The sequence below is a fragment of the Carassius auratus genome, unplaced genomic scaffold (genome assembly GCF_003368295.1).
Source record: "Carassius auratus strain Wakin unplaced genomic scaffold, ASM336829v1 scaf_tig00005328, whole genome shotgun sequence".
In the NCBI taxonomy this organism is placed as follows: Eukaryota; Metazoa; Chordata; class Actinopteri; order Cypriniformes; family Cyprinidae; genus Carassius; species Carassius auratus.
Window position 1 is genome coordinate 431,902 of NW_020523650.1, and position 22,867 is coordinate 454,768.

Sequence of the window (22,867 nt, forward strand, 5' to 3'; positions counted from 1 at the left end):
GGTAACGTTACTTGATTAGTTCCAGATTGCTCCACACAGCCAGCACTAACAACAGAATCACTCACCTAGTGCTGCTCGTTCCCCTCCTCTGAAACTCCTCTATCCTGCTCCTCAACTCTCTCAGGTTCGGTGTTATTTACTTCAGGCTAGATGTTTTTTTCATCACGAGATGTAGAAGCGTGCTGTTCATCTCTACGCTGACATGTGAAGCGTTTGTGGCCCAAATCAGCGCAAATAAAACACTTCAAATTCTCAGTGCTTGCGTACATCATGAAAGAATTCTCTCCGTGAGTAACACTGAGCGAAACTTCCAAAGTCCGCTCCGGCGAGTTCAGAAACATGTAGACGTGTCGTCTAAAAGAGAGAACATGTTTTAAAGCATCGTCTTTACACCCGAGGGGGACAGCTTTTACGGGGCTTGCGATCTTACCAAATCTTACTAGCTCTTTCACAAAAGCTTCATTAGAAATGAACGGCAAAGTAACTTTGAAACAGTTACTTTAGTTGCCGGGGCAGACAGCGGGGTAACCGGAACATAAGTTTCCTTTACCCATATTCTACTCACTGTCAGCTCATTTACGAGTAATTCAGATTTTAAGAACACTGCAACCGTTGTTCATCTGGGAAGCAGAGACAATGTTTTCAAAACCAATATTCTGACCGATACTCAAAAGCAATTCCTCCACTGTCACCCCGGCCTCAGGTACACACCTGCAGCCGTTACGAAGTGACAGAGTCGGCGTTCCCTGCACGTGAGCAGCCGCCATCCCGGTGACCACACACCGCGCGCACACACACAAACACGAAAAAACTTCTCTTCCTACACTGAACCCAAGGGGAAAAGAGGAAAGAACAGAAGAAAAATAACAATAAAAACACTGAAAGATTGTTCACAATCACTCTCAGCAACGCTCTCAAACGCGCTCAGCTCCCCACCATTCCCCAGCATGCACCAGAGAAAGAGAGACAGAGAGAGAGAGACAGAGAGAGAGACTTTTTGACTTTTAAACTTTTAATTTACACCATTTTTTCAAAACATTACAAAACTAATACAAAACCAAAAAATAAAACCAGAACAATTTTACCAATTAAAAACCATGTCTCCAAACTCACTCATTGTCACTAAAGCATCTCTCACACCCCACCTTGTTTTGAAAAAAAGTACATTATCAGTTTGTTTATAATACACAAATTCAACAGCAACCCTAAATTTTACCAATGATTTAAAAAAAGGCAACAAGTCAACATCTTGACCAGCGTTTTTACATTGATGTGTTTTCAGGATTGCCAACTTGGCATGTCCTATTAAAAAATTGGCAAGTACACACCTTTCATGACATGATTGGTTATACTTGCAACCAAAGATAAAAAGGGTATTTGTAAAAGAAAATCCCAATTTCGTAATTAGTGTTCCCATAAGTACAAAAAGTGGAGCCAGTCTTGAACATTCACAAAATAAATGAAACACTGTGTAGAGGCCTTACAACAAGAAATTCAAAATCACTCTCACGGACCTTTTCCTGGACTGTGCCCAGCTGGTGGAATGACCTCCCAATCTCAATTTGTACAGCTGAGTCTTTACTCATTTTCAAGAAACATCTAAAGACTCATCTTTTTCGCCTGCACTTAACCTACTAACACCAGTACTTTTCCTTTTCTTGTCTTTCATTTAATAAAAAAAATAATAATAAAATAAAATAAAAATTTTATACACCTGGCTATGCGTTCTATACTAGACTGAGACTTGTCATGGCACTTGTATTCTGTTGTTGTTCTCTTGTTGACCTGACTGCTTCTATTGTTCTCATTTGTAAGTCGCTTTGGAAAAAAGCGTCTGCTAAATGATTAAATGTAAATGTGAATTCAGGTAAAACCATTTCATTGAACTTGGAAACAAAGTTGTTTGTAGCCAAGATATTGTGAAGTATACTCCACTGTAGATCTCCACATCTTTTAGGAACTGGGGGTTTGTACAACAGCCTCCACGAGGGATTTACATCTCTGGGCACAGAAAGGTAAGCTCTCCACTTAGTGTCTATTCTTTCCTTCAGTTGTTCAAAGTGTGCGGATTTAGCACAAATATGGTAAATTATTTTCTTCCCCATTCCCCAAGTGACTGAAACGTTTGCCACTGACCTCTTGTTGTATCGAGCAGGTCCATAACTCTAGTTACAGGAGCATTCAGAAACATTTTAATTATAGAACCCGATAATGAAAACTGTATCTTAAAAAGAGGATTAAAAAACAGAGGTTCTGCACACCCATAATTTTCATCATCTACTCTTGAGAATTTTAACAAACTTCATGAATGAAAAATTGATTCATGAAATTTCAAAAGAGAGCAATTCGCATTTTCAACATAAGTCTTCTCAATTAAAAATAACTCTCTGTCAAGATCTGTTCTTCCAAGATCTTTAAGAATATACAATCAATAATCAATCCATTGCTTTCCATCTGAACAGTAGAGCAGTTTTTGCAATGTTTGCAATCTCATTGCTGCAATTTTGGATTCTACGTGTATAAGGCCTTGACCTCCCTCTGAAACAGGAAGATAGAGAACCCCAGGAGGAAGCCAATGATGGCCATTCCAAAAGAATTCAACAAATGCCCTTTGAACCTTTAGTAACAGTTCTTTAGGGGGATTTAGCACTGTAACCTTATGCCACAGCATTGAAGCTGCCAGGTTATTAATTATAAGGCATCTCCCTCTAAAGGACAGCTGTGAGAGAATCCACTTCCACTTCTGGATTTTGCCAATAACCCGGTCAACCACTCCTTCCCAATTCTTCTCCATGTACTGGTCAGTTCCAAAATAAATACCAAGAACTTTTAAGCAAAGATGAAATAATATTATCAACATCATTTGAATTCTTAATAATCAGAGTTACATAATCGGCATATGCTATCAGTTTTACTTGGGGAACTTTAAGGCAGACAGAACCACCAATACCACACAGTCTTTTTCTCAGCAGACTTAAAAAAGGCTCAATAGAAACAGCATAGAGTAAACCCGATAGAGGACACCCTTGTCTTATTCCTCTTGTCACTGAAAATGGTCTTGTTAATGTATCATTAACTCTTAACATGCTAAAAATATCATTATATATCAGCCTAATAGAGGATACAAAATTATGACCAAATCCAAAAGCCTCAAGTGTCTTAAATAGATAAGAGTGGTCCACCCTACAAAGGCCTTTTCTTGGTCCAGAGAATGAAGGCTGATGTCCAGGTTATGCCTTTTTGCCACTGTTATAATGTCTCTAACAAAGAAAACACTGTCAAATATTTTTCGGTTAGAAATACAATAAGACTGGTCATTGTAAATGACGGTTTCTATTCAGTTCTTCAATCTGTTGGTTAAGGCTTTTGAAAATATCTTAAGATCAACACACAGCAAGGGACAGGGCGCCAGTTCTTTAAACAACCAAGGTCTCCTTTTTTGGGGATCAAAGTTAAAACTGCTCTCCGACAGCTTAGGGGAAGGGTTTCTTTTTCAATACTTTCCACCAAAACATCATAGAAGTCCTGACCAATTAAGTTCCAAAAAGCCTTATAAAACTCGGCTGAGAGACCGTCCAATCCAGGTGACTTTCCAGGATTCAATTCCTGAACAGCTCTTGAAAGTTCAGCCATTGTTAAAAGACTCTCAAGATCCATCTTATCCTTGTTTGACAATTGTGGCAAGTCAGTCAGAAGTATGTCTGCTTCTACTCCATTACAAGGCTCTGCACGATACAACTCTACATAAAAAGACATAGCAAAATAATTAATTTCCTTTTGTGTTGTCAATACTCGTCGATCTGGGAGTTTCAGTTAATGAAGATGCTTATGTGCAGTCCGAAGAAAAAAGCAGTAGGAGAAAAAAAGTGATCCTGAAGTAACCTATTATCAAAGTGCCAGAGTGATGTATAAGATTTGGTGGACTCAACAGAAATAGCCATAGAAATATAATGATGATCTGACAGAAAAGTAGGCGAAATAGAATTTCTAAAAAATCTTCCCCTATTACGTGCTTCTGTATAAAACCGATCAAGCCTTGCTCCAGACATATTATTTGAGTTCACTTTCATCCAGGTATACTGTCTAAGCCCAGGAAATGTATCTCTCCACAAATTAACAAAATTATATTGATCAACTATTCTTTTAAGAGTATTAGCCGAAAGGGAATGTGGTTCATTATGATTCCGATCCAATTGCTGATTTAAAGTGCAATTAAAATCACCCCCCAGTATAATAATATTATCCTGGGGACAGTGGGATAACACATCTGATAACTTTTCAAAAAAAGTAATACGCTCCCGACTATCATTTGGAGCATATACATTAAACAGGGAAAAAACGTTGTCACCTAAAGTAACATCTACTCGTAAAATTCTCCCTGGTATTATCCCAAAATTACCACCAACCCGGGGTGAAAGCAAACCTGCAACCCCTGCACTAACATTTGTGTCATGGCTCAAGCACACATTACCCTTCCAATATCGCTAAGCCACTGTTACTGATTCTGCAATTTCATGTGTGTTTCCTGGAGCCAGATCACATCAGCCTTTCTAAGAATTAAATAAATAAAAAGATAATTTCTTTTAACTATACAACGACGACATTAATATTTAAAGACCCAATATTAAAAAAGGTCACGACAATAATCATAATGGGGTAAAAAGCAACCCACCACATCTGCCGTTTGACACTTTTCATAGAATTTGTGTTTTTTCAGACGTGAATTTAGGCTTCTTCTAACTACACTAACAAGTTTTTTAAGCCTGTAGCGTTTCGGTTGATCCAGTTCCTCTAACGTCGCCTTTATCACCAGATTCAACAAAAAGTTCCAAATCAGGAAAATATTTTTCCAGTTTGTGTTTTCTCTGATTCTTAGTAGCATCCAGAAAATTGTTCAACTGTTAAAATGTATAAAAAGGAAGCTTTGACTGGGAAATAAAATTCCCCGCAGAATTTCCTTGTGAATTTACATCATACTCTTCAAATTCAGAGTCATTCTCAGATAAATCATCAGTTCTCTGTGACAACAGATCTAGGTCTTCATCCTGTGACAAGCTGCTGCTTTGTACCTGTATGTTCTCAATCTCATTTTGATTTCCTTGGTATTTTATTAAATCACTAACTGCCCTGCCAACTTTGAGCTCCTCATCAACTTTAACACTTCCATGTGTAGTAATGATGGAAGCACTGTCTGTAACTTCAGTATCTTGTGCAAGCACATCAGAGCCCTCTCCACTGTAAAGTAACACAGCGGTTTCATCTTGCTGTATTATATCAGTATTCTCTGCAGTTTCATTTACCACAGCAGTATTCACCTGATCCACTACAGGATTACTTTCCTTCTCATTTTCAGCTTCCATATTTAAAGGACACAATTGCCTGACATGACCCGGTTTTGAGCAAGGAAAACACTTCATTGAATCAACAGTGATAAAGATCGTATAATCTTTCCCATTCAATGCCAGTTTCACAGCAACCTCCAGATTTTGAAATTCGGGATTTAAAATCATGTACGTTTGACGTCTAAATGACATTATGTGCTTTAATTGTGGGGCTTTTATACCAAGCGGTATCATTTTAATCAGTCCCATTACCTTGCCATAACGCGCAAGAATACGCTCAAGTGTATCCTTTGGAATAAACGGAGGAACATTGGAGAGGATAACTTTTTTCGAGGGGTTAGACAGCGGCAAAACTGGAATGAATGCATCTTTCACAGATAATCCATGTTCGACCAAATCATCTGAGTGAGGTGATGATAATCCGTGTGCGAAGGTAGTAATCCAGATTGAACCGAAACAGGAGACAAAGCAAGGCAGGAACACGAGAAACAGACGTCTAACACGGAGGACCTCAAACAACGATCTGACAAACAAGAGACGAAAGACAGGGTGTTAAATAGGCAGTTGGAATGAGATGCACCTGCCGCTGATCAGATGATCAGCGGCAATACCCACATGAAACAATCAACATGACGTAACATGAATACAGCTGGAGACGGTGCATTCATGGACTGCGACAGTACCCCTCCTCCTAAGGACGCCTCCTGGCATTCCCAGAACCTCTTACCTGTCGATTGTAATCATCGATAAGGGAGTGATCCAGGATGTCCCTAGCAGGTACCCAACTTCTCTGCTCTGGACCGTAACCCTCCCAGTCCACCAAGTACTGAAATCCGCGTCCCCTCCGTCTATAGTCCAGAATGCGATTAACCAAATAGGTGGTCTCCCCATATATGAGTCGTGGCGGGGCGGGGGACCAGGGTAGGCGGATTAATGGGAGAATGAAATATGGGCTTTATTTTTGATACGCGAAAGGCGGGATGAATTCTCCTGTACGCAGGAGGGAGTTTAAGGCGGACTGCCACCGGACTAATGATCTTGGTGACAGTAAACGGGCCAATAAATTTGGGAGCTAATTTATTAGATACGGAGCGGAGAGGAATATTCTTGGTAGAAAGCCACACTTTTTGACCCACGACGTATACGGGAGGCCTAGACCGGTGGCGATCGGCTTTGGCCTTGGTGCGCGCCCCCACTTGGAGTAGAGTCTCGCGGGCTCTAGTCCAAGTGCGGTGACACCTCTGGACGAAGGCTTGAACGGAGGGGACCGTGACTTCGGATTCCATACTGGGAAAAATAGGTGGCTGGTAACCTACACTACACTCAAAAGGAGATAGGCCCGTAGCTGATACTGGTAAGGTATTGTGGGCGTACTTCACCATAGACAATTGTTGGATCCAGGAGGAAGGATTCTTGGAGACTAAACATCGCAACACCCTTTCCAAATCTTGGTTGGCTCTCTCGGTTTGACCATTGCTCTGGGGGTGAAACCCTGAGGACAGACTTACAGTCGCTCCCAGTAGTCTACAGAATTCTTGCCAAAATTTTGACACAAATTGGGGTCCCCTGTCGGAAACCACGTCTATCGGGAGGCCATGTAAACGAAAGACGTGGTCTATGATGGTCAACGCTGTCTCCTTGGCTGAGGGTAATTTGGGCAAGGGAACAAAATGTGCTCTGCCTTCGAGAACCGGTCCACCACGGTTAAAACCACCGTGTTGCCCTGGGAGGGCGGGAGGGCGGTAATACAATCTAGAGCGATGTGGGACCAGGGTCTCGAAGGGACTGGCAGTGGTTGGAGTAACCCATCAGGGGGCCGATTGGAAGTCTTACCAGTGGCACAAACCGAGCAAGCCAAAACAAAACTGTGAATGTCGTGAGCCATAAGTGGCCACCAGAATCATTGCTTGACTAAAAATCTAGTACGATTAACCCCTGGATGGCAAGCTACATTAGAGCAATGTCCCCACTGGATAGCGTTGGACCTTAATCCCTCCGGCACAAATAAGCGGTTCGGTGGGCACCCGGGCGGAGGCGTTACCCCTTCTAAGGCCGTTCTGACCTTCGATTCGATCACCCATGTGAGAGTGGAGACCACTTATGTCTCAGGAAAAATACACTCTGGAGTGGACGGGCGTTCGGAATGGTCAAAAATATGTTACAAACAATCGGGTTTGATATTTTTGGAACCCGGGCGGTACGAGATAGTAAAGTCAAAACGTCCGAAAAAAAGTTCCCATCGAGCCTGCCTGGAGTTCAACCTTTTGGCGGTGCTAATGTACTCTAAATTCTTGTTGTCAGTCCATACTATAAAAGGAACCCCCGATCCTTCGAACCAATGTCGCCATTCCTTCAATGCCATCTTAACTGCCAACAATTCTCGGTTACCAATATCGTAATTACATTCTGCAGGAGATAAACGATATGAAAAATACGCGCAAGGATGGACCTTGTCGTCTAAGGGAGAACGTTGTGATAACACCGCTCCTACCCCCACCTCTGACGCATCGACCTCCACCACGAACTGACGTGTAGGGTCAGGGGTAATCAGAATAGGGGCTGAAATGAAATGGCTCTTCAGTTTGGCAACACAGCCTCAGCTGTGTCTGACCACCTGAACGCAGTCTTGGCGGAGGTCAAGGCAGTCAGAGGTGCGGCTAGTTGGCTGAAGTTGCGAATAAAACGCCGGTAGAAGTTAGCAAACCCCAGAAACCTCTGTAGGGCCTTACGGGAATCTGGACTTGGCCACTCTACCACAGCCTTAACTTTCTCGGGATCCATGCGTATTCCCTCAGTCGACACGATATACCCCAGAAATGGAATTGACTGTGCATGAAACTCGCATTTCTCCGCCTTGACAAAAAGCCCATTCTCTAGCAACCTCAGAAGCACTCGTCGGACGTGCTGCACATGTTCCTGGAGAGAAGAAGAAAAAAATCTATATGTCGTTCAGGTAGACATAAATGAACTGATCAATCATATCTCGCAGCACGTTGTTGACGAGTGCCTGGAAGACCGCTGGGGAGTTGGAAAGCCCGAAAGGGCATAACCAAATATTCAAAGTGCCCTCTGGGGGTGTTAAAAGTGGTCTTCCATTCATCCCCCTTCCTGATCCGAACCAAATGATACGCATTGTGTAAGTCCAGTTTTGTGAAAATTGACGCTCCCTGCAACCTCTCAAAGGCCGAAGACATTCACGGCAAAGGATAAGTATTCTTTACTGTGATGTTGTTCAGTCCCCGGTAATCAATACAAGGTCGCAGTGATCCATCCTTCTTTCCCACAAAAAAGAACCCCTCCCCCGAAGGAGAAGAGGAAGGGCAGATGAACTTAGAAGCTAGAGAATCAAAAATACATTTCTCCATAGCCTCCCTCTCCGGAACAGAAAGTGAATAAATTTTGCCTTTAGGCGGAGACTTACCTGACAATAAATCTATGGCACAATCGTAGGGACAATGGGGAGGAAGAGAAGCAGCATGAGACTTACTGAACACTTCCTTCAGATAGAGGTACTCTGTGGGCATGTTAGACAAATCCACCGCCGCCTCCTGTAACACAGGCATAGACACAGACGGATAGGCAGACATTAAACAAGACTCGACTCTTTTTACACCAGGACAGAATGGAATTTGAGGACCAGTCTATTTTGGGGTTATGGAGGAGGAGCCAAGGGTCCTCGAGGACAATGGGTGCCAGGGGAGAGTCAAGGATGTGAAAGGAAATGGTCTCAGAGTGATTGCCAGATGTGATGAGTGTGATGTATTCAGTGATGTATGAGATGGTAGGGAGTTGCTGTCCAGTGAGGGCGTGAACCGTGATGTGGTGCGGAAGGAGTCTGAGGAGAATGTGGAGCTTGTGTGCCAACGTGCTGTCCATGAAATTACCCTCTGCCCCTGAGTCCAGTAGTGCTTGACAGTGGTGGGTCTGTGCTGACCACCTCAGTCTTACCAGGAGGAGAGTAGAGGATGATGATGATGGTGATGAGGTCTGTACGTACTACTGGGCCTGGCCCTTTTACCGGACAGGTGTGGGCTTGATGTCTGGCTCCCCCGCAGTAGAGGCACAGGCCAAGGGACCTCCGCCTCTCCTTCTCCTCCCGGGACAGCCGAGCTCGCCCTACCTGCATGGGCTCGTGATCGTAGGAGGGGCTGGCCGCGTCCCCGCTGCTGAATCGCACGTCTGCCGGTCCCCTGGATGTGGTGCTGGGTAAGCTCCTCCTCTCCATCTGTGTCAGACGTGCGTCGACCCGCAAGGCCAGCTCGATGAGTCCGTTGAGGGATGTGGGGAGATCCAGGGCGTAGATCTCCTGCTGGACGCGGTCAGCCAGTCCATGCAGGAACATGTCCCACTGCGCCTCCTAGTTCCAATGACACTCCACCGCCAGGGTCCGGAACTCGATTGAATAGTCCGATACTGATCTCTTGTGCTGGTGTAACTCCGCCAGTCTCCTGGCCACCTCCCGTCCTGCGACTGCCCGATCGAATACCCGTCTCATCTCGGCGGAGAGTGCCTGAAACGAGGCACAGCATGGACCCTGGTTCTCCCACACCGCTGTCCCCCATAATGCCGCCCTCCCAGAGAGTAGCGTCAACACGAAGGCCACCTTGGCCCTTTTGTTAGCAAAGGTTCTGGGCTGTAGGGAAAATTGCATGTCACAGCGGGTTAGAAATGCTCTACAGAAGTTGGGCTCAGCCGAGTACGTCTCCGGGATCGGAAGACATGGTTCTGGCTGGGAGGGGGTCTCCGATGGTTCTGGGAGAACAGGCGGTGTGGCTGGCGCAGTGGGAGCTCATAGTAGCTGGAACTGTTGAGTGAGCTCGGACACCTGCGTCACCAAGGCTTGAACCGCGCGACCAGTGTCGTTAAGACTCCTCTCCTGGGAGTCCATCCTCCAAACACTGGCGCTGAGAAATTCTTCGAGGGTAAAATGTTGAATACTTGCTGCCTCCATAATGGTCAGATCGTTCTGTAACGCTTGGTAAGTGAGACAGGAGGCAAAAGCAAATAAACAGCGTTTATTGTAAATGATGTGATGATGGAAGGTTGGAGAGTGACGCAGGAACCTCGATGGCAGCACAGACTGGTGAGTAGGTGAGTTGAGTGCGCTGGTAAGGATGATTGTGGTGGTAAATCCGAGTGAGGTGACGATAATCCGTGTGCGAAGGTAACAATCCAGATTGAACCGAAACAGGAGACAAAGCAAGGCAGGAACACGAGAAACAGACATCTAACACGGAAGACCTCAAACAACGATCTGACAAACAAGAGACGAAAGACAGGGTGTTAAATAGGCAGTTGGAATGAGATGCACCTGCCGCTGATCAGACGATCAGCGGCAACACCCACATGAAACAATCAACATGACGTAACATGAATACAGCTGGAGACGGTAGTGATGGTTATTAACGGTTCATGAATGCACCGTCTCCAGGTGTATTCATGTTACGTCATGTTGATTGTTTCATGTGATGACGTAACATGAATACAGCTGGAGACGGTGCATTCATGAACCGTGACAAGGGCAGAACATTGAAGTTGAGTTTGGGCACAAAAACATTAGTGGCTATCAAACAATGTAATATTCTCCATTGCAAATCATCTGAACGTTTTGGAAGAGGACTTTTATAAAAAAGCCTCAAAGGAGGAGAAATATCGTCTGCAACTGTGAGCTTTTCTCTCCATTTTGTATCAATTCTGTCATGAAGATCCTTAAAATACACAGTTTTTACACAGGCCTGATACATGTCTTTTTTCTCCACAGAATGAAAAAGTAGCCCTTTTTATCTCTCAAAATTTAGCAGCTTTCCAACCTGGCTGATTTCAGGACGAACTCCAGGGCACACACCTAAATCAGGAAAATCAAGATGTGTAAGCCCACCCTCTAGAGAAAGCTCTACAAACTGCAAAAGAGGGAATGGAAGAGCAGCTTTCAACCCTGAAATCAGCCGCTCCACCACCCTCACAGACCTCAAATCAACCTGACTGGCAAAATCTTCTGCTGATCTCCACTCTTTGGATTCTACATTAATCAAGTGCCCCACTTTGGTAAAACCTTTCTTCATGCATAACTTAACTATACTATTAGACACACAAACATTTCCTAAAAAAGGATTAAAAAACAGTTGTTCATTCAAACCATAATGATCATTTTCAGACCTATGCAGCTTAAACATTTCCCAAGATTTCAAAACCGATGCATAAAAATTTGCACCAAATGTGACATTTTCAATAAACAGTGACATCAAAAACAGTTGCTTATCAAGATCACTACTACAAAGGGATCTTAGTAATGTTAGTCCAAAAGACACCCAAGGGATAAAATCTCTAGAAAAAAAGCAGCCTTTGTGCAGATTTTAGTCTCATGGCTCTGATTTTAGCTGATAGTTCAATCAGTCCTTGACCTCTTTCATTTACTGGCAAATATAGGATTCCTGAAGGAAGCAAGTGGAAACCACCCAAAAAAAATCCACAAAGTCATTCTGTAGTTTTTGTAGTAGTTCTTTCAGGGGGTCGATAACAGTTAAGTGATGCCACAGCATAGATGCTGCTAGATTGTTAAAAACAAGAACCCTTCCTCTGTATGACAATTGTGGGAGAATCCATCTCCATTTCTGTAAACGACCAGCCACCTTTTCATAAATGCCTTCCCAGTTTTTCTGCATTTATTGCTCTGTTCCAAGAAAAAAACCCAGCACTTTAAACCCCTCTGAACTCCAGGGGCAGCACTGACGAAGTTTAGGAACAGGCCTACCTTCTTCTTCCCACTGGCCTAATAACAACGATGCACTTTTTCCCCAGTTAACTCGAGCTGAGGAGGCTTTTTGATACATGTCAAGAGCCACTTCCAGCTTGCACACATCTTCATTGGATCTTATTATGACAGTGACATCGTCAGCATAAGCACTGAGTTTAACGGGTACCATCTCTGATTCAAAAAGGCTTTAATCTATTAGTTAATGCTTTTGACAGAATCGTATAATCCACTCCAAGCTAAGACACTAGACGCCAGTTTCTTATATGTGCCAGATCACCCTTCTTGGGTAGCAAGGTGATAAGTGCTCTTCATAAATTCAGCGGTAAGGTGCCTCTTTCAAAGCACTCTAAGAAAACTGAAAACAAGTCTTCTCCAATCACTGACCAAAAAAGTATATAAAATTCTGCCATTAAGCCATCCAATCCTGGAGCCTTTCCAGCATGTCTGTAATAGCAGCAGTCAATTCACTTAAGTGCAAAGTCTGATCAAGCTTGGCCTTATCACTCTCCATCAGATGAGGTAAGTCCTGGAGTGTTTCTGCTATTTCTCCATCACATGGCTCTGCTTTGTAAAGGTTTTCATAAAAAAGCAGTGCTTGAGCAATTATCTCATGTTCATCCGTTGTTTCACCTCCTTCAGGCAGTTTCAGACGACTTAAAGCTTTTTTATCAACAACTTTCTTCTCCAAATTGAAAAAAATGATGTTGGGGCATCCATGCAATAAAAGGATGTAAACCTTGCCCGAACCAGTCTCTTTTGCTTTCTCTTCCAGGAGATCGTGGAGAAGAATTTTCATAGTTTCCAACACTTCAAAAGTACTTCCATCATATTAAGCTACAAAATGTCCTGTTCAAATTGTCTCATTTTGCTTCCAAGAGTATTCTTATTATGTGCAGTATACTTCTGGCAAAACATCTTAACTTGAACTTTACTAATATCCCACCATTGACTCAGGGATTTATACTGAGACTTACTCTCTCTCTCCACATCTCCCAGAAAAGTGTAAAAGAGTGCACAAAGTTGTGATCCTGCAAAAGCCTATTGCTAAAGCGCCAGTAGGGGCATTTAAATGTGCTCTGTGCAGAAGTGATATTGACAGACACATAATGATGGTCTGAGAAAGGAGTAGGAATAATAGAACTATCAATAAACTTTTCACAACAACTTCTTTGAACATAAACTCTGTCAAGTCTTGCTGCAGAAACCCTATTTGAATTTACTTTTGTCCACATATATTGTTTTACATCAGGAAAGGCTTCTCTCAAAACATCCATGAGATCATGATAAATTATCAATTTTCTAAAAACCTATGAGGTTCTTCATGATTTCTGTCCACTGTGTGAACTAAAGCGCAGTTAAAATCTCCAGCCAAAACAATAATCCTACCCTGTGGGACACTGTTTAATGCTGTATGAAGTTTTTCAAAGAAAAGTATACGTTCGGGCATATACATTGAAAAGTGAAAAATCGAGCCCATGTAACACAACATATACTCTCTGCATTCTATCTGGTAGAACATCAAAAACGCTCACATTTTGTTCCTAAAGGTCAGCTCCAAGAAGAATAGCCACTGCTGCACTGTTCCTTGGACCATGACTCAAAACAAAACTTTCCATTCCACCCACTCTGCCACTGCATTTGATTTTTAACATCCGTGTGAGTTTCCTGTAGAAAAACAACACTTTTTCTACTCTTTTTCATAAAAATATAATCAAAAAGACTAGTCCTTTTCAAAGCCTCACGACACCCATTTATATTTACTGAGCTAAATTTCAAAGGTGCCATGAAAAAGAGTAAAAGATAAGCACACAATAAAAAGAATCCACAGGGATTATTTGAAAACCAAACTATACTCATTTTTAACTTTGCAATTTCAAAGAACTTCTTACGTTGCTAAGAAGTTTCTTGAGACGGTACCGTTTTGGTTTATCAAGCTCATACCAAAGAAGCTTTCTTCATGGCCAAGGAGCTGGACAATAAAAACAATTTTACATCAGGGAAAAATGAAACAATTCTCGGTTTACGTAGTCCTTCTCTAGTATCTAAAAAGTGATTAATCTCCTGAAGTGAATAAAGTTTGATCTTACCTCCAGAGATGAGCTCCGAATCCTCCCCATAATTACTCATTAAATCCATATCATCATGCTCATTTTCAGAGTCATCCATTAAACCAATGAGGCTTGAAATGAAATGTCATCTTTACCCTGTTTAAACAATTCCTCAGTATTAGTATCACTCTCCATTTTATCAGGCTGCGCCTGTCCTCCATCGCAAAAACAACTCAGTTTCGGGCATGGGCTGCAAACCCACCTGTCCTGAGCTTGTCTCCGGCTGCGTTTCAGCGGGAGCATGACTCAGACCGGCTTCCTCCATCGCAAAAACAACTCAGTTTCGGGCATGGGCTGCAAACCCACCTGTCCTGAGCTTGTCTCCTAGCATCCTCCTTCAGGCCGTCTCCAGAGGCCTCCAGCACCCCAGTCCCCTCGGGCAGATCACCGGGCGCAGATATGGCTTCGTCCGGCTGCGGTTCTGATGCCCCAGCGGTCGCTTATATGGCCGTCCCCCTCAGCACAGGGACTGATAGGGGGAAGCCGTTATCATGGCTCCTTCGGAAACTTTCATTTTCGTTGTTTTGTTTTATTTTCTTTACTAAGTTTATTCAACTATTAGCCTCTCCACACAAGGAAGACGAATTCTGGAACATTGTTTGTTGAACCTTTCAAATACCGCACGAAGACAGACCGAAGGCCCGCTCCCGCTGCTCCAAGCTCACGCCAAGATCCAGCACAGCTCACACGTGCGTCACACGGCCTCCGACACACTCTCGCTGTTTTCAAAGGACCAGCGCACGCACGCTGGGCCATGCAAGTATCACTTTTCTATGGAGATTTAAATGCTGCTTTAAAGTGTTGCTATTTGATCCGTTGTTGGCTGAGAAGGGTTACTGACTGTGATTTCCATTTCTGAGCTCATTCTATGACCTCATTCATTCTCTCTCTCTCTCTCTCTCTCCCTCATTTGGATTCCATTATGTCTTGTATAAAGTTTACTGTCTGTATTGTCGTACGCATATTTACTCTGTGTGATTTGTAGTTTCGATGTATTATTAATCAATTATTAAAAACCCATATATTTATGATTGTCTTGGCCTCCACCCCACTCACATTACGAGTCACTGAGATGTCTGATCTTTAGCTACAAGCTTTAAATTTAGGAACTAAATTTATCATAAGGATAGGATAATGTTTTCATGGCCAGAGAATATTTTTCCTTAAATTATAAGAAGTGATAACTTTATTGGAAATTCCCTGTATATCATTTGAGTTAATTATTCTCATTGTTGTTCCAGTATTGGTGGAGAAACGTGGCCATTTCAAACGTCGTTTTGTGAGCAATCAATCTGTGTATATGGTTTTTAATAATTTCTGCACGTGCGCTATGAAATTATGTAACGTTACTTGTGAGATAAGTCGCAAGACGCGAACTCACTCCTAACTGACTGAGGCAAAAAGGTGGTCAGTCAGCACGTTAGGTATTTATAGGAACTTAACAGTATAGTCACTGTTATTTTTAATGAAAGTAAACTACAGTATAATGTTAAAAAGTCTCTTGTTAAGAAAGCCCAAAATCTTTTTACAGTGAGAACATTTTAATATGAATAATTAAAAGATAAAGAAATCTTTTATTAGTTGCAACATGTAAATCTGAACTTGAGCGATGTTCCTCTGATTCAGTTAAAAAGGCCTTGCTTATTAAATATCGTTATTGAATTTGTGGTGAACCACAGTGATATTCAAAAATAAAACGATAAAAACTCCTGGTCTAAAATTGGCTCAGCTACGATTTTTAAACCTAAAACATTTAAATCATGAGTGCTATTTTGATAAATGTCTATTGGAGTCAACAGATGGAAAATTCCTGTTTTTTTTTTTTTTTTACATTTGTGTTTTGGAAGTGAATGGATCCTTCCTTCACCCTATGTTTAATATAGCACCACAGAATTAAAACTTTTTGTTTGTTACTTGTGATTTGATGCAGAAAATCAGCCTGACAAACGATCAGATTCTAAGTCCTATGTAAAGTCTGTAATTCCGCTATCTAAACACCAGAGGGAACTCGTGGTTCAGAAATTTCAGGTTACGCCCTGCTTTCTGATTCCAGCTTGCATGAGTGCAAAGTCACCATCCCGTGGCCATTTCAGATAATGTGCTCTAATTGCTAATCTAGTTCCCCTTGAGGTATTGAATTAGCGGTTTAAATTCTCGATAATTATTTGCATTTACAGCTTTGCTCGTGCTAATATTATTACATGGAAACAAAATAATTTTCCCCGCCTTTGACTGTTTACATTTACTTCGAGTTTGGTTCAAACATGATTTGAATTAAAATGTAATTGTTTAATAGTGGAAATCTAGATGTTTCAGGTCAACTACTGATTGACCCACTTAGAAGGTAAGCCATCTAGTGGCAGTCTCCTGTTAAATCGACTAACAGACCTCTGTCTTTTCCATTCTGTTTTGAATTGCATGTCCACTTTTACCCTTTTTGATTAATCTCACCCTGTTTGATTAATTTCATAATTATTAATGATAACTTACAAGCTATCATGGGTTATTATAGGATATTATTCAGATTGTCCTTTTAATTCTTACATGCTTATTTTAAATTTTGATATAAACCAGTTTTGAATTTTGAATTTGAATTAAGTTTTCTGCTCAGCAGGTTAAAGACAGAGAAGTCAGCTTGTCTCTGTTCGTTAGCGGCACACGGTGCAGACATCAGCAATTTGGCACTCCAAAGGTTGTGCTAAAAGTCACAAGCTGTTCGAGACCACGCCACGCCAGAGTAACAGAGGACCGGGGACACTGCGGTTGAGTTTTTGGGGAGCACCGGAGAGGTTAACCAAGCCACTGGTTTCCACCTGAATGACTTCAATTCACCCAGGTGATAAAACCCATCGACTTATTATAAGCCACAGAATATTAGATATTCCCCCCGGATATATTTTAAGTGTTTAACCCTTTTGCTTCTTTAAGCCACACCATATTTCTAGGTTTCCTACCCAGATAGCCCACTCACCTGTTGGTCCTATCTTAAAACCTAGCAGCAGGCTTAGGCCTCCTTATTCTCACTAACACATTGTGTTTCTATTGTTTTTATCTCATTTCAAGTGTTGTTTCACTTTGATCTTTTTCTATCCTCTGTTCTGTTGTGATTTGTTTCTTTCATTTCACATAGAGACAGTAACCTTGGGAGCCAACACGAAGTTAAATAGTAGAACAACCAGCAGCCGGTGTCATCACACGACCCGCTAGGCTACTGCCTGTCAAATCTCCATTTCAGGTCCTTCATTGACCCAAGTTAATTGGCTACTTAACTGTATGACTGTTTGCATCAGTTAGCCCCAAAATTCTCATAAATGGCACAGCCCGTATGAATATAGCTCGTTAAACGTAGAATGAACTTGCATTGGTCTTTTTGTGTGTGTGTGCTGTGCTTCTCTCACCAATAGAGAGTCAGGATGTTCCAGGCATTCAGTCCAGCAGTCCACGGGGGCCACCTCTCGACATGGTTGAAAGCAGTGATGACCCCCTTCCTGCCCAAGGATGCCAGTAACCTGCAGCACCCAGAGCAACTAGACACCGAGCTAGATGAACTGATGGCACGCAATCCAAACCAAAGCGACTACTACAAAGAACTCGCCAAGATCTTCGGAAGCCTAGTTCACATTCTCGTTGCCCAGGCATGGCTCAGTGAACGGAGCAACATCACGGAGGAGGCCTGGAAGGACCAGGCCCCAACCAAGAGTCAAATTGATCAGCTCCTCCTCGAGACCCAGAACCAGCGTGAGAAAGAGGACGACACAGATCCAGAGCTACAGAAAGGAGTTGAAAGACTTCACCAAGCCCTGCAAGACCTTCGCCTCGACACAGATCAAAGAGAACAGCTGGAGAGAGAAGCCAGAAAAGAACTCAACAAAAAACTCCAGTAAGGTGACGCTCTCCTAAAAAGAGCAGAGAGTGAACTGAAAGAAAGAGACTATAAAACCTGGGCCTGCAAAATACACTTGCAAGCGGCCCGAGCTAAATTCAACAAGCTTATTCTGCAGAGAGACAAGCTCCAAGATGAACTTGACACTGTTCACACAGAACTGAGACAATCTCACAGATTACAGAGTGACTGCATCGGAGAAACGCACACCACAAAGTTTCTCCCGGCCCGCCACTCCAACCCTTTCAGCCAAGAACCCAGAGCTGAAAAAGGGGGTGTAAGCTCACGGCTCAAGAAATCACCAGCCAGCTTACAAGAACACCTGTCAACAACAGAGGGGAGAGAACCCTTCCAGAGAACGCATGTCACTAAACCCTGCACTGCTCACAGAGAAATTCACAAGCTAGCCAGAAGCATCTCTACATTCAATCCAGATCCTGCAGGAGGACATGACATTCATGCTTCTTTACAAGCCATTGACTTTCATTTGCAAACTATCGCTAACGTGACAGATGTGAACACATTGTACCGGTTGAAAATCACGTCCAGCCGTGATGTTCATTGTTTTCTGGAACGTCAACCAGAGACTGTCAAAGTGTACTACCAGCAACTGCTACAGACTTTGATTCTTGAATTCTCTGATCCAAACTCAGACCATGGGCTCCTTATTGCTGTGGACCTCAAACAGGGCCGATTTGAAAACCCACAGACTTTCTGTAGTCAGCTACGAAAAGCCTACTTCGGAGCATGCAACGAACCAGGTATGGAACAGGATGTCAACTTAAAAACTCTGTTCCTCCTAAACCTACATGCCAGTTGGAGTTTTCATCTCAGAGTCCCAGCGTGTCCACGTAACAGGACTACACAAGAGTTACAGAACTTAGCCCACAAAGCTTGCACCAAGCAAAAGACTATTTGTGAAAAGACTGTGCAAAACCCCAAAGTCTCTGTCTCTGAGCACTGCTTGGAGTTAACCCTAGATGGCGCCCTACAACACCACAGTCACAGACATTTTTACAGAGAGTCAATACCGTTCCAAGCCAGCAGAAGGCAACATAATTGTGGTGGTGCTCGTCCAATGCACCAGAGCGAGCGATTCCCACCATCCAGGAAACAAAGCCCCGACAGCCGGCAGTGGAACCACTCTCGACACGACACTGGTAAGTTCAATCCTGAGCCCACGTCAGAAAAACACAGTGCAGCCACGTCTGAGACAGCAGAGATCCTGAGGGTGCTGAAAGATCTTCTTCACATGAAAACTTGCAAGGAAGATGAGCCAAGCACCCAGAACACTGCCCGTCATCCACAGACCACAGAGCTAACTGTCACAGCACAAAGTGACAACAACACCCAAGCTCCACAGCCAACAGCTGCACACCCTGAACAAGACAGCACAGGTCCTCACACCAGGTACCACAAACACAAGGTACCAGAAAATGCTGTTTTGACTACCTACCTTCGCAGCGAGCTACACAAGACCGGTCCTCACCACCCATCGATCGTCACACCTGCCCTGATGCCAACATTCCTGGGCAGCCTTGTCAAATAGGGGGTGGGCCGAAAAGGAGTCAGCATGGAATACCTGATCAACACAGGATTAAACCTGACGATGATCTCATCTCACCTTTTCAAAAGACTCCAATTTGAAGCTAAGAGACAAGATCAAACTCTTACACCTCAAACTTATGAACTGAATGTACAGGTGTACAGACAGAATGACATCCAGTTTGAACAGGTCGTTTCCATTCACCTGACAATCGTTCTGATGAGTCTAATATATTCCATGTATGTCCCACCAATGAACACTCATACATCTCTCATCGACAAAGACCTGCTAGAACACTTTGACCCTTTTCTGAACTTCAAACAGCCAAAAGACTTTGCTCAAGGGCGAGAGCTTCTTTCCCTCCAGCCACACAGGTTGCTAGAGCCAGACTGTCAGGTCACAGAGGTCACGGGAACTCCCACAGAGCCAGACTGTCAGGTCATAGAGGTCACAGGAACCCCAGCACCCAGCCGTGGCTCAAGTTCAAATTCATGCCTCTGTACCTTAGTCAACAAACAGGGTACGGTGGTACCAGCTTACACCAAAGTGGTTGCTGTTCGGCTCAACCTGCAATGTGGTCAAACCTTACACCACACGCTGGGTTTCTTCCAATCCTCACCTGAATGTGCAGAACTCGGACTCACACTTGCAAACAACAAGCATGTCAAACACCAACACCTGTTCCAGCAATGTGATAACATCACAAAAACACACAATGTGATCGTGTTCTGGAAGAAGGTAAAAAGACATTCGAAGCTACTAAGTCTAGACAAGGACTTAAAAGATCAAACTGACACCCTTGCCAAAACTGGCACACTAAACAACATTCTGTGGTCACTCCCAACCCACCCAAGACACTGAAGCAAGCGTCATGCCAGCAGCAAGATGTGGCAAAACATGGGCGAGGGCGAGCTAAACCCAGTCGCCGCCCACTAAGCAAAGAGGCTGCCCTGTCAAACCAAAGACAGCCCTCGTTTGTTTCTTTCTCCCCTTTCTCTCTCTCCCTATTATCTGTACCAGGATGCTGCAGTGGTTTGCCGTGCTGTGCTGTTAGCCAAAGAGAGGACAGCTGCCACCGAGAAAACCGCTGAGACTCCTGACCACCGATGACAGGGCACACTACCCCAGCACTGTAACCGAATACAGCTGTACAAGGTTCCGATGGAGAGAGGACTCCCTCACTCACACTGAGGCCGATGTCAAACACATGTAAAGTCAACATGAGAAAGTGACTGTTACACAAATGGAGTTAAGTGGACACCACCACCGCTCCAAACAGTTCCTGGGAACTTTGCTCAGAGCCGCTGCTGCCGCCAGAATGTTTAAAATTGCTATGTCCAGTGTCAACGCAGCGAACCAGACCGTAAACTCCTTGAAACCACTGTTTACTGTCTTCCAGAAGGACTTTACCCAGACTCAGCTGTTTACAGCATTAACAACAGACATGCTGTGGGAGTTTAGCTCCTCCAATGACAGCCTAACCACGAGTAAAACCCCACCATACATGATACCCTTAAGCCTTATGTGAACTGTGCTGTCTTACGCCATCACCATGCCAGCTGACCTGCTACAAATACACCTGGCCAACTCTCTGGATAGTGCCTTCCTATGGCATGTCAACCCCAAACAGAGAGAAGTGAATGTGCTCCTGAACCAACTCATCAGCGAGTCAAGCCAAGTCTACAGACCTAAAGACATTGTCAGTGTCAGGATGTGGAAAAGCAACACCCACACCAAGACACACATTCCAGATGTGGTGGCCTACCACGACAGCGACACACAGCTGTACCTGGCCCCAAACGTACTTTGACCAAAGACATTCATTATCTCTGCCTTAGCAAACCCTTCCTCAGACACAACGCTGAAGGAATCTGCGAGCTGCAACCCTGGGTCAGCGATACGCGCTGCCCTGCCAAAGCCAAGCCTCGTACACAAGTCACAGAAATGCAAGCAGAGATTGTGGGTAATAGACGGCTCGTCAACACTCCTGTGCGCTCAGCTACACTGACCTACGACCAGCATGACACCGCCACCCGTGCCAACCTGCTTGACCAAGTACTGAAAGGTAACACCCAACACATTGACATTACTCCTGTCGACACAGCCCTCCAAGCACTGTCTCAACAGCCCATTTCTGAACCCAACATCTGCGGTCCGACCCTGGACTGCTGCCGACACTGCACGGTGCATCTCCACCGTCATTGGTCCCGCCCTGACTCTTGGCGTGACCTTCATCCTATACAGGATACTCAATGAGATGTAAACCTCTACCGCCAAACTCACGACAACTGTGACTGGAGGTCTCCGATGGAATCCCCGGAAAGGGGGTGCCAAGTCAAAGACAACACCAATCCTCATCAAGCTGAATCCTCAGCTCCAGGAACCACCTGTCATCTTGAACCACCTGCCATCATGATCCACCTGCTACATGACCATCACGATTCACCTGTCATCTGCCCATCCTGATTATTGCCGTCCGATGATGTCCACACAGGGACTTCATCTGACGAAAGGGGAAGGTGTAACGCATATGCAGGTCATCGATTCATGGGTTAAATTCAGGCATACAAATGAAACCCTTTTTGCACTAAATGCAAAACTTTAAGACTTAAATTATTTTACGATACCCATGCGAGCCTCAAAGGAGACCTGAAACCCCCCAAATTCCTTAACACACACACACACACACATAAAGAAACCTTTCTTAAAGTTCCTTACTTTTGTAAGTCCTTATTAATATGTATTTTGAATGTTTGTGTAGGGCATAAAAATGGTTTATCCTGGGTAAATGGTTAAAGTGCTGACTTATAAGCAGAAATGTTTGATTTCATTCTAACTCTTTCTCAAATAGTCATGTTTATGTAACCCCCACTCCTTTGCAGCTCATTAAGCTTTATGACCCTACGGGGCAACAGGACAGGAGAGAAACCAAATCACTGGTACCTTTTTCTCGATGTATCCTGAACTATTACCTCAGACGTAGTCTAAAAGTATATAGTATTGTTTTTGTTGGTGCTTTGAGATGTTTCCCATATAAATTGGGACTATCTGCAATTCATTAGCGTGTGTTAATCTTTAAATGTGTGTAATTTTGCATTTGAATGTAACTTCGTGTTTCTATTAGTTATATATATATATATACTGTTTGGTGTTTTTGTAATCGTCATGCTTTGACAGACCCACTTATCTAAAGCAAAGTGATGAAAAATTTATTATTCTGAAATTACGAACTTG